Source organism: Macrobrachium nipponense, chromosome 3 (genome assembly GCF_015104395.2).
Source record: "Macrobrachium nipponense isolate FS-2020 chromosome 3, ASM1510439v2, whole genome shotgun sequence".
NCBI classification, from domain to species: Eukaryota; Metazoa; Arthropoda; class Malacostraca; order Decapoda; family Palaemonidae; genus Macrobrachium; species Macrobrachium nipponense.
Window position 1 is genome coordinate 38088918 of NC_087202.1, and position 14157 is coordinate 38103074.

Genomic DNA, 14157 nt, shown 5'->3' on the forward strand with positions numbered 1-14157 from the left:
TTTAAAAAATCAAACCCTCAATTTTAAGCTGAAGCATATCTATATTGATCGAAACTTTAAAAAAAATGTATCCCTCAAAAGTAAGTTGAAAAATATCTGTATTGATGAAAATTACTTTAAAAAACAAATCTATAAAGTTTAATTTGAAGCATATCTACACTGATGAATATTATATAAAATTCAATCACTTGAATATAAGTTGAAGTAATTTTTTCTTTTATTCCACGAACAATATATATATATATATATATATATATATATATATATATATATATATATATATATATATATATATATATATTGTAAAATTGCAATCTCCTTATAACCGTTAAATATTGTATCCCAAGGAGTAATTTTCTCTGTGTTATCATAGGCTCTGCGAACCGACAGGAGCTGAGGGTAGCGCGTCTTAAAAAGACCTTCGCATTATGTCCAGCTTTTCTTTCTAATGGATCACGCGGAGAGAGAGAGAGAGACTGTGAATAATGCATTCATAAGAAGGTGGAAAAACTATGTATAATTCATGCAAGCCCGAGAGCTTGGGTGTAGTGACAATCTCTCTCTCTCTCTCTCTCTCTCTCTCTCTCTCTCTCTCTCTCTCTCTCTCATATGAAATTTTAATAAACTTTCGTAAGCTGATAAATGAAAGGATGTTATTAGAAGAAAAAGAAAATTGTTACAATCATAAATAAAGCAAATGTCATTTGTGTTCATTTTAATCTTTCTACTAAGCTTGATTCTAAACAGTCGCATGTTCTAACAATGCTCGTTGAGTTTAGGTGCCCATGTTACTGGTGAACTTAGATTTATGATGCAATCTACTCTTCAGCTTGATCCGCTAAATCAGAAGTTTCGGCTCCACTAAATCATAAAAAAATGACAATATACTGTTGCAAGGAATGTGAATATCAAACACGTTTGATTTCCGAAGAATTAGACATTCGAAACTGCCTGCCTTTCAGAGAGTGAGGTGTGGAAATAACGAACGAAAACACAAACATATTAAGTTAATTTAATTTTACGATAACAAGAGGTATACTTAAAACACGACGTAACACGCAATAACAATTACAGTTTTTTTTCAAGTAAACACTCGTTACTACATTTCAAAAGGTCATTTATAACCAACACAGTTGTTTTTTAAGGAAAACGTTGTGTTTTCAACTGATATTCTCATGAAGAATGGTGTGGCTATTTCATTCCCATGATGTCCTTTTGGCAAGTAACCGAACGCGCAAGGAGCTAGACAGTTTTTATTTATTTTTTTTTTTTCGAGCTAAACATTTTTTTTGAGCTAGACAGTTTTTTTTTTAAGCTACACAGTTTTTTTTTTTTTTTTTTTTTTTTGAGCTAGACAGTTTTTTTTAGCTAGACAGTTTATTTTAGCAAGACAATTTTTTTTTTAAGTTGGAAAGTGCAAGGAAAATGATTCAATATAAACTGTTTTCCTTTGATGCAATGCAATGCGAAGAGTTCTAATCAACAATAACAAATAAAACGTACCGTATGGACAGTTTCCAACAGTGAAAAAAAAACCCACCAGCAGTCTACAAAGTAATCCAAATGTTCAGTGGCACAGGACTATTCCACAACCTTTTTAGTTTTCTATAAAAAAAAATTGCGAAGGCTATTTGTCTCTCCGCCCTCAGATCTTAAAATCCACCCTCCAATCATCAAGCATACCAAACTGTAGTCCTCTAGCCTCAGTAGTTTTATTTGATTTAAGGGTAAAGTTAGCCATAATCGTAAGTCTGGCACCGCAGCATCACAGACCGCCACAGCCAGATGGGTTTCATGTGCCGTGTCTGAGAGTTCCATACAGCATTATACGCTGTACAGAAAACTCGATTGCGTCGAAGAAACTTCGGCGCATTTTTTACTTGTCTTTCTATTTATTTTCCCCCAGGTTTGTCGTATAGGCCTAACTTTGAGCGTCTCTGATTTTCCCCTAAAAGTTAACCAAGTCTCGCGCTTGGTTTTTGGTAATTCACCAGTAGGTTTAGGTCCTTTGGTTTACCCGAAACTCCTTAACAGTCCTGTAATCACTCCGTTGTTGTTTTAGATTAAGCTGACCTTATGACAGCACGGGCTCTTGCTCACAGAGCAGCCCGTAATAATCAATCTTAGCGTAAATTACAAGAAAAACACGGCATAATAATAAAAAAATTAAATAAATATTAGTATCATGTATCAAAATGCCATTAAGTAAATATATTGAGATTAAGCATATCTTTTAATTGACCATTTCAACCGAGATGGAATGGACCAAGATGGCATTTAAGTTCTGCCCTTCTCTAATTTATTTGAGACTTCCCAATGTCAATTACTAACCAGGCCCCATATTCATTGGTTACAGGATCAGAGGTAAAATGGATCGGTGCAGAAAGCGTCTCAATGGATGTTCACCCGTCTGAAGGGACTCGCATTCTGGTCTGTGGGTATATGTGTGTACTACGCATGCGTGTGTGTGCCAGTAATGAGAGCGTAGCGAAAATTATTTTAAAATGTTAACAAAAACTAGTAATATAAACATGACAAAACATACAGGAATAACATGTTATCTGTCAACATATTTTCCCATTCATACGACGTCCAAAATGAAGGAAAACAAATTAGATAAAGAAATGAAGAAGAAAAATGACAAAAACTGCACGAAAGCTTTGAAACCTCATCCAGAATCCATAAAGGCGTTTGACATGGGAGGCGGACGAGACGAGAGTGAATTCATTATTTCAGTAACATATGCAGCGTCATATTTGATCATCAAATTTCACACGTAAAACTCTCCAAAGGACATCCTTAGACACTTTGATCGTGTTGACAATATTAACAAACCAAGAGCCATTCAGAATATTCCTCTGGAAATCCTTCAAAGAGGCGGCGTTGGGTTGCATTTCAATTCACCTTCTGTGCCCGTATCCAGTCTCTCTCTCTCTCTCTCTCTCTCTCTCTCTCTCTATCTCTCTCAAACGCATTATATATATGTATGTATATATATATATATACATACATATATAAATATATATATATATATATATATATATGTATATATATATATATATATATATATGTATGTATATCTTCCGCTATTTAAAAAGATATTACCAATCTCAAGCAAGAGCCACAATGTTACTTCCATCCATCAGGCTAATTGGTTACCAAAGCCGACTAAAGAGCTTGAACATGTATGGCTTAGAAACACGACGACTGGGAGGATAACTAATAGAAACATTCAAAATACTGAAAGGTATAACAAAAGTAGACCGTAACCTGTTTACGTTAAACGAAAACCAGACAAGAAATAATGGATGGAAACAAGAGCTAAAGAGATACAACACATCAGATTGTGGGAACTTTTTTACATACAAGATATTTGACACGTAGAATAAACTGTCACAAGAAGTTGTAAACAGCAACAGTGTGGAAGAGTTTAAAAGAAAGCTAGACAAAATCATTAGGACACTGTGAATGAACATTAAAACCTATAATTTATAGTCCTAGAGATAAGTGGGCACACAATGTCTCCTCGGATGGACTAAAAAGTCTTTGAGACATCCTAATCCTTGTTACTCTTTGTAACTCTCTCTCTCTCTCTCTCTCTCTCTCTCTCTCTCTCTCTCTCTCTCTCTCTCTCACACACACACACACACACACACACGTGTGTGTGTGTGTTAGGTGAAGCCACTAGGAAATTTAAAAATGAAAAGACAGTGCCAAGTACTTTCGTGTACTTAACACATCTTCGGGCCACAAGGTGTTAAATACACAAAAGTACTTGGCACTCTGTCTTTTCATTCTTAACTTTCATAGTGGCTTTAGCTAATAAACAAAATTACGTGCTTAATTTTGTGATTTCTTAGTATGTGTGTGTGTGAGAGAGGAGAGAGGAGGAGACGAGAGAGAGAGAGAGAGAGAGAGAGAGAGAGAGAGAGAGAGAGAGAGATTGGTAATATCTTTTTAATAACGGAAGTTTTTAACCGATCAACAAACATCCTCCTTTGATCATCAATTTTCACTTGATAGATGGTAAATCAGAAAGAATGGCTTTAGCCTCATGGGACCAGCCCATTTAAGTGATGGAGAAAACAGAGCCATTAAATGTAAGACGTTGAGATTTACCTCCTTTTCCTCTTCCTCAGGACTTTCTGAGAACCCTTGCGACAGATATTTTCGACCAAGTTAGGCTTTTTTAATAATAATAATAATAATAATAATAATAATAATAATAATAATAATAATAATAATAATAATAATAATAATAATAATAATAATAATAATAATAATAATAATAATAATAATAATAATAATAATAATAATATGGTTCTGGTTGTCATAATATATACCTGACCCGTACATATAAGAAAAAAGTATATTTGATATTCTTTAATATTACATTTTCTAGGTGAACTGTATACAACAAGCAGAGGAAAACAGCTGGAAAATAACAAGGAAAGCAACAACAACAATATTGAACAAAACAAATTATAATAATCATCAACTTAACAATATTGAGAACTACAGGAACATGAATTCATTGTTCACAACGAAAACTAGTAAAAAGAAAATAGATAAAACACGCTTTGCATCTGCTGATAGAACAAAAAATAACAAACCACTTTGCAGTGATTCCAGATTTCAACATTCAAATCTTGATTAAAAACCCAGATGAGGTCAAGTAACCCGACTCGTGATTTTCATCATCATCATCAAACAATTCCCATCAGCGAAGACTGCTCTGTTTCTCGATTAAATTTGTTTAATCAACGTTTCCTGAATCTCCACGGCGGAAGGGAGGCATTTCCCCCAAACTCATCATTTTGCTTTTCGGGACAAATTGGTGGTCTGTCTTTCAGATGCGTCAGTGAACCACCCAGCAGACAGGAGCCCTAACAATTAACGCCCAACCCGTGGAATATATCTAAATGGGTCTCAATGAAGGATAATACAGTCTCAGCGTATCGCAAAGAGATAAGAACGAACTTAGTGGCTCCTCTGTTGTGCCTTGATATTATCATTCATTCCTCAGTCAATCGAATGAGGAAATGAAATAACAGTCAGTTATAAATTTAGGAATGTTTATGAGTAAAATAACGTCATTTTCACTGAAGTGCTTTTGTATCCATTAACTGCAAATGTCCTTAGCGTTGAAGCCAAAGCAGGCAATAATTTACAGATTACGACAAATTCAACTTATGGAAACATACGCATACACACACATACATTCAATTGCCACTCAAATTCCTAAACAACTGAATCATGCACGAAGGTCCTGTGGAAAGAATGAGAAGGAGTTGGAAATAATGAGGGAAAAATCTCGGCAACTTCAAGAGTCTTATCTTAAGCTCTACTCAAAGCATTCATAAACACTGCGATTTTCCCAATCCTCACATAATGGTATTTTCCCTATTAAGTTCGTTCTTATCTCTTTGCGATACGCCGAGACTTTCATTCATGTCAACAATCAAGCACTTCCCAAACCTAATTCTTTTACTTGATCTCTGATATGCTTAGAATGTCCAGACCCTTTTATAACATTTTTATGTTCACATTTTCAGACTCAATTTTTTTAAATTTCGCTCTTTTTCACGCGTATCAGATAATAGTTTTCTACTGAAAAATGCAACTCATTTTAATTAATGAAGACGGGCAGGATTATGAGTTTCATGCAGTTAAAATTTTCATTCCCAGGAAACAACTACTACTACTACTACGGTTCTTCTTCTTCTCTTTTTTTTCACTTATGATATTTCCCAGCCAAATTTCTTGTATTGCATAGCAACTCCATCACCTATAATATTTAAGAGTACATTAACACACAACAAAAAATGTGAATTTCCTTTTTCCCAACATGCTTGCTGATACCCTTAAAATAAGAGCCTTAAGTTCTATTTTCCTCAATGACCATACAATAGAAAACGAAAGTTTTTAATATCTTAACTTAAAACCCCTTTGCAAGTCTCCCAAGCCACTGTCAATAATAAATACTGAAATCATCCGACAGTTTAACCCTTATATTTTCACATTTTTAGTATGCAATCCTACACTTATGTCATTGATTACCTTAGTGGTTGACTGTCAGGGGTACAGGGATCATATATTTCTATGACCTGATTTGATAGACAATTAGCAACTCTTAATTATACACTCATGCTGAGGCTTCACTCTTCATCTCAAGGAATGAATTACATTGATTATAGAATTTAGGCCAAAGGCCGAGCACTGGGACCAAAGAGGTCATTCAGCGGTGAAACGGAAATTGACAGTAAAAGTCTGAAAGGTGTAACGGGAGGAAAAGCTCGCAGTTGCATATTGAATCAATTGTTAGATAGTGAAAGTAAGATGAAAGAAAGAGAATATGAGAGGAGGTACAGAAAAAGAAAGAAAGGGGTTGCAGGTATGGATCAGTTACAACAAATGACTATGAGCACTACATTTCCTATACAATATTTTTTCTCTGTTTTCAAAATTTTCACATTAATCCCTGATAATGAACAGTAAAGTGAAATGGTAAATGGACGAAATAGACATCGCTCTGATAAGAAGAAGTATTTTAGTAAAAAGTCAGGTTCAAGAAGCTATGAGTGGTTTTAGCATTAAAAGAAATGTGCTGTCCTTGGGAACATCATTTATGTCTGAATATAATGATTATAATAGTACTGGGGTTTTCATTCGCCATTCTCATTTTTATGAAAAAAAAAAACATAAATACGAATTTGTTTATTTTATTACATTTCTACCCTTGGAAAACTTTATCGGGACAAAAGTAGAATTAAAAAAAGGTATTTTTTAGTCATGCAGTTTTCAGACACACACACACACACACACACAAACATACACAAGAACGCGCGCGCACGGACACACACACACACGCATGCACGTACAGAGGAGAGAGTAGAGTCCACATCAAAGACGACAGACCTGCCGCCCTCCAGAAGGTACGCGAGAACTACGATGTGTCCTTTACTTTGACGCAGCAGATGACAAATGCTAGTGATTAGAGCAATTAGGCGCCTTTTTACCTCCGGAGGCGCTCTTACACTTCTTGGATCTAATTGTCTCATTTATCGGCGAACTCCTGGCGCACCTGTCCCTTTCCCCTAATTGCAGAAACTTAATCAAGATTTTATTTAACACTCACGCGGCGAATTTCCAGAAACGGCTTTGAAATCATTTCTGAAGCGCGAGACTCCGCCGGTGATGCCGTCTGCATTCGTGATTAAGGACTTATCCGGGACAAGTAATAAGTAAATTATAAATGCGTGTCCACTTTACACATCACACCAGCACCACCACACACACCATATATATATATACATATATATATATATATATTCTATATATCTATATATATATATTATTTATATTTATAACACACACACACACACACAACACACACACACACACAGCACACACATATATATCTATATATATATATATATCTATATATATACTATAATATAATTTAATGATAATCTATATATATTATAAATATATGCATAATGTAAGGATGATTCCAACGAGAGATAATTTTTTAAGCTTCATAGACTCGTAATAGACTGGTGTCAGAATTGGCTGAAAATTCGCAGGATTTCTAATTATCAATTTGCAGACGTCAAGCGCAGAAGCTTATATCCGTAATTAAAGTAAAGTTAATTATGTTGTATTTAGATTTTTGAATTCTGCATACGACTACGAATAAGCAGAAATCTCTCGAGTGAACAATTACATAAGTATACGTTAATTTGAATAGCCATTTTAAACTTGGACATTGTATTTAATATTGCAATTAAAGTTATTATCATAACATATATTCCCGAATAAATAGGTATATTAACAGCCCTCTCATTTTCAGGGACTGTCTCATGCAACTCTTCTTTACCACGGAACGAAAGGAACAACAACATCAGTAATGAAGTAGTCACAAGGACAGCAATACTAACAACAAAACCGTTCTTAATAATAACAATAGTTATGGAAATTCTTGAAGCCGAACCAAGTAAAGGACTCTGGAAACACATATGGGGCAATCCGTTATCACACAACAAACATGCAACATGGTTTCAGGAAGTCAAAGCAGAGGACATAAGGAGAATAAAAAAAAAAAGGTTCACCGAGATCACGACAGACGCAATCAGACACCAACTAAAGAAAATGCCCAACTGGAAAGCCCCAGGTCCCGATGAAGACCGTGGATACTGACTCAAAAACTTCAAGGCCCTACACCCACGAACTACTCCAGCATTGTATCACAAACCGCCATGCGCTAAATGGATGACCGAGTGGAGAACATCCATGGTAGAGAAAGATAAGATCAAGGGAAATATAGCAAGTGACTACAATTCTATCACCTGCCTATCAGTAATGTGGAAGTAACTAACAGGTATCATCAGTGAAAGGCTATACAACTATCTTGAGGATACAGACACCATCCTCCACCAACAGAAAGGCTACAGAGGGAAGTTTAGGAGCACAAAAGAACAGCTCCTCATAGACAAAACGGTAATGAAGAACAGTTAAGAAAACGTAAACCAACCTAAGCATGGCAGTGATTGACTACAAGAAAGCCTTCGACATGATACGACACACGTGGCTAATAGAATGCCTGAAAATATATGGGGCAGAGGGAAATGCCATCATCTTCCTAAAAAGTACAATGCACAACTGGAATACAATACTTGCCAGCTCCGGAATAAGACTAGCAGAGGTTAACATCAGGAGAAGGATCTTTCAAGGCGACTCACTGTCCCCACTACTCTTCGCAGTAGCCATAATTCCCATGACAAAAAAACAGAAATAAACTACTTCATTTAAATCTATGGCAGCCATTGGCTCCTCAGAAAGCAGCAGGAGTCATTGTCCATAAATCAAGTTGATTGCAATAACAGTAAAGGGAGGACCAGTAAAGTCGACACTTCTTTAACAAAAGAGATAAAATACATATATGGAAACGTGTGAAAAGTGCGTGAGAATTATTAGCATCATTGAAAGCCTTATGCAATGGTACCTTAAGATTTTAAGCAAACAACTTTGATTTCTCGGTCTGAGGGTTCCAACCGCCTTCAGTTTCAGAGGGAAATCACAGAACCTGTAAGAACCGTATATTGCGTATGAATTACTGTAGCATTTCTCATCCGAATATCAGTTAAATACGTCTTGGACTTAGGATATCATTAACTTCCTCTTTGCCACTTATACTGAATTTACTCAAGGGAATAATGTCTATATTAGTGACCGATACAAAACTTCTTGGGTAAACCCGCAAATGAGATGGAGATAATTACGTGAGATTAATCAGTAAACAGTTAATTCTGTCAAATGTGCTCGACCAATTCATAACAATTACGTGGAATGAGTCTTTCGAAATTTTTTCATCATTCACCTCATTAATCTTTGTTTGGCCAATGAGGGAACCGATTTCGTTTAAGTTGTAATCATTAAACTCAGAATTCAGATGGGTATGGCACGACTGAATAATCTGTCGATCTTATTAGGGAACCACCATTCCATAAATAACAGCGGACAAGAAAGACTATGAACTCCATTTCCTTTCATTCATTAAATCTAGATTTATCTTTATACCCTGTTTTACAATCTCTTTCACGTACTTTAGGACAGGGGTTCCCAAACTGAGGGTCATGACCCTTTTTCTGGGGGTCATGGAGGATTCAAGATTTTGAGGACAATTTTTATGATATTTAGGGATTTTTGTTAGTTAAAATATATGATTAAATCAGTCCTTGCTAATAAACATTAATAAGCCTTTTTGTTTATTGTTATTGCTCTCTCTGCTGTGATTAATCTTTAATTCAATGTTTAAAATGTATCTGCGCCATCGGATATTAGTACATTTTCAGAAGGCTCATAAAGGTAGGGGTCAAAGTAGGTTTGGTACTACTGAAATAGGTCACGTACTGGAGAACCTTGGGAATCACTGCTTTAGGAGATACGCATAACGGTTGAAGTGAAAGATTAACTGGAATCTTCTTCCGACGACTAATTCTAAAACTTTACCATTGATTACGGTTCGCTCCCGGAGTGAAACTTTACCATTGATTACAGTTCGCTCCCGGAGTGAAACTTTACCATTGATTACGGTTCGCTCCCGGAGTGAAACTTTACCATTGATTACGGTTCGCTCCCGGAGTGAAACTTTACCATTGATTACAGTTCGCTCCCGGAGTGAAACTTTACCATTGATTACGGTTCGCTCCCGGAGTGAAACTTTACCATTGATTACGATTCACTCCCGGAGTGAGACTTCATTTATGTATAGCCATTTTAACCTTCGTTTGTAACGCATATCGCATGTGAGTGGTAACCGAGTACTTTTCAACTATGTAAGTATACAATCACCACCTATTAAAACCGATGAACATTACTGTACAAAAATGATTTTTTGAGATGCATTAAAAAACAAAAGTAAGGAGTCATGATGCTAAAACACTAAATCTCTACAATTTGCTGATAAATCTCTTCGAATGTAAAATATCCTATTAAGATTTGAATAAGATCTAATAGTGCGATTTCATCATACTTTAATTCAAATCCTATAAATGCAAAACGAAAAAAATAGAAGAAATGGAATACAGGGAGAAACTTTTATAGGTTCGGAGCGAGACATCTATACCTTAAATTTATAGCATTTATCAATAATTATTGACAATTACCATTTTTTCAACATCGCTTACAAACGCGAATTTTTATCGAGATAGATATTGCTGCTGTTAGCAGTTTTTCATGGTACTGATTTCGAAGGTGATTTTTCACGACGGCGACTATCAAAGATTAATATTAATAGCAGCGTTTCCTAGTCGTGATCATAAATAAAAGAAATAAATTAATTCCTTCATTACTGATCATTACGATCTTCGATATGCCGAACGTGTCTTGACATTTTGTGTATTCTTGTTATTTTTAACATTGGAAATATCTATCGCGTTAGCTCTTTCAGTAATTTTTCATGTTGACACATAGTAATAGTTTAAACTTTTTGTGCTACACGCGTTTCCATAACCGACGAGTCTTTCTCGATAATTCTGCTTATCTCAAATTCCCACTGGACAGAATGAATGCAAAAATTTTCATGAGGTTAATTACAATTGATATTTCTCTTTCTAACACATACTAAAGATGATCAATTCCACATAAATAAACACAAATTAATGAGGCATTCCAGAGTCGGAATAGAAATAACGATGACTTTGTATATTGCTTAAAATGTTCAGGGTTTATTTACGTCCTGGAAGCAAATATAATTAACATGTTGCAAATTCATCAATCATTAGTTGGGGGAGGAACGCAAAAGTACTGCATAAAATGAGGGGCAGATTCCAGTTCAGCATAAAGCCATATACTCTATTTAGGCTACGAACGCGAACTGGACAGGGCAAATTATTATTAATAATAAAGATAGTACTGAAGAAGAACGCAGGTTACAAACATCTGACAACAGTAAATTTTCTATAGAAGAGGATGGCATTTTAGATTTTCGAGCCAATGCCATTTTAAGAATTAATCTGAATTCAACTTTTACGAGTTTCAATTGCCGTGTTTCTCTCTTTCTTTTGCACAGTAGCTGGATGGGGACTTGAGGATCCCCAGCGAGGCTGTCAATGCGCAATGTATTGGACAACGAAGATGGAATCTACGAGCAGCCTAACGACCTGCCTTGTCGGCGAATAGACCACTTGGTGGCCAGATAAGGAGCCGACTCGGAATTAACTGAACAACTGGAATTTTTGGATTTTCTTTAATCCGTTGCTTTTTTTTTTTTTTTTTTTTTTAATCGGCCATCCTCTTGACATTCTCATTTCAGTTTTTAGTTTCCTGAAATGAAAACTAATGTGCCTGCTTTGTCTGTCCGTCCTCAGATATTAAGAATTACTGAGGCTAGCGGGCTGCAAATTGTTATGCTTATCATCCATCCTCCAATCATGAAACATGTCGAATTACAACCATCTAGCCCAAGTTTTTTTTTTTATTTACGGTTAAAGTGAACCATAACAGTGCGTCTGGCAACGATATAGGCCAAACAACCACCCGGCCATTTTTAAAGATTCATGGTCAATGGCTCATACAGCATAATACCGAGACCACCGAAAAGTAGATCTATTTTCCGTAGCCTTGCTTGCACGATGTACAGAAAACTCGATTGCACCGAAGAAACTTCGGCGCATTTTTTACTTATGTATTAATATCAAAATATATTAACAGATGAAATGTCAAACAATCAGGTCAATGAAATGTTAAAAGGCACCCACTACATATCTGTAGGACTTATACTTCTTAAAATGGGATTACATACTTGTGTTTATCTATATCTATCTATCTATCTATCTATCTATCTATCTATCTATCTATCTATATATATATATATATATATATATATATATATATATATATATATATATATATATATATATATATATATATATATATATATATATATATATATATATATAATGTGAAAATATATGCAAGATAAAAAGAATAAGAGAAATCTTAACCACGAACAATGTTAAGGAGGTAAATGGAAAACGAGAATTTGAGCAATCTGTGTTAATAAAGTTAGTGGAGAAGCACAGGCGCTGTATTCGTTTAGGCATTCGACAGAAAACAAATATCATAACGGATGATAGCAGAATGAGAGACTAAGAGTATCTATTGAAGAAAGATACTTTTTACAGTGGTGAATTGTGGATGATGAGTGCAAGTGAAAGAGAAAAGGGATCAGAAACACTGAAAGGGTGAGATATATGGATATATGCTGAAGCCGTATAAGGGTGAGCTTATGTGGTTCAAAATGGTGTGTTCCTGTTGAAAGAGTGGAGGACGATGGGAAGGTGAATAAGAGTGAACAATTCGAAGGTGGTAAGAGGAAGGTGGAGAGGAAGACCTAAAAGCCAGTGACCGGAAGATTTGATCTATAATTGAAGAAAATTAGGCTGCCAAGTACTTTCCTGCCATTCAGCGGTACGGAAGGGAAGAGTGAGCTTGAGAGGTTGAACAGCAAGATGAAGAGATCCAGAAAATTAATTAAATGACTGCAAATACAATGACTGAATTGGGAGGAATCCCTACAGATGCGCTTAGAGGTAAGAGTTATAAGTGCTGGACAGCAAGACTGAAAAAGGAAAGCGGGAATGGGAGGCACAATGAAAGACTAAAACCTGAGTGTAGATGGGCGCCGAAGGGACACTACAAACTCACTTTAGTAATGCTTACAGTGCACCACGTGATGTGCACTGCCGACGTGACAGGACGATGTGCAATAGGTATTAGAAGACGAGACCAAGGTACAGAGGAAGGAAAAGAGCGCATACTAGACAGAGGTGAACGACCAAATTTGAATATGTGATTTTATGTGATGCTGACTACCCTTCAGTTGAGTGTATGAGGTGGCTAATATTACGGAGGCTTTTTTGAAAACGGGGTTCCTCCACGACTAAGCGCTTTAGAAACAGCCTATTGTTGGAAGAAGATACTCACACACCTACCGTGAGAAGGGGTGGCATCATAAGGCTCTAGCCTTCAGACCGCAACTAACGTTTTGGGACAAGGATACCAGCCTCATGCTCTTCGCAACCTTGGCGCCACCCACTACAGTCGAACGGCTGACAAGTAACTTATTCACTTGCGATTGTTCAAGTGAATCAAAGGGCCAGAAATAATGAAAGAATATAAACAGCAAAATGAAACCAGTTACGAAATGATTTTGATATTTCACAAAATAGTGTGTTCTAAGATTTATGGTCTGAGAAAGTAGAGAAAAAAGGGATTGTGGCTTATGATTATCGTTTACCGGGTAATTTCAATTAATAAAGATTAACTTCACGTTCATCTAAGTAGTCCGACGATGCTTACAAACACAAGAAAAGAAAAACGCCCGAAGCAATAAATCTCCAAAAGCGAAAACAGACGAACGCTACCCAAGACATTTTGGAGCCTTATTCCCGCCCTTCTTCCCCAAGAAAGAGAAATTGAAAGTGAATTTTAGGACTAGGTTCCCATAACCATGGAGGCTACAGCCATTTAGAGTTAATCATACATAATTAAAGTACCTGCGCCCAGTTATGACACATTTCGTCGCATTTCAGAGTGAAATATGAAGTCTGCAATGAAGTTGAGCTTATTAGCCGTTGCTCTTCCAACCCGTCG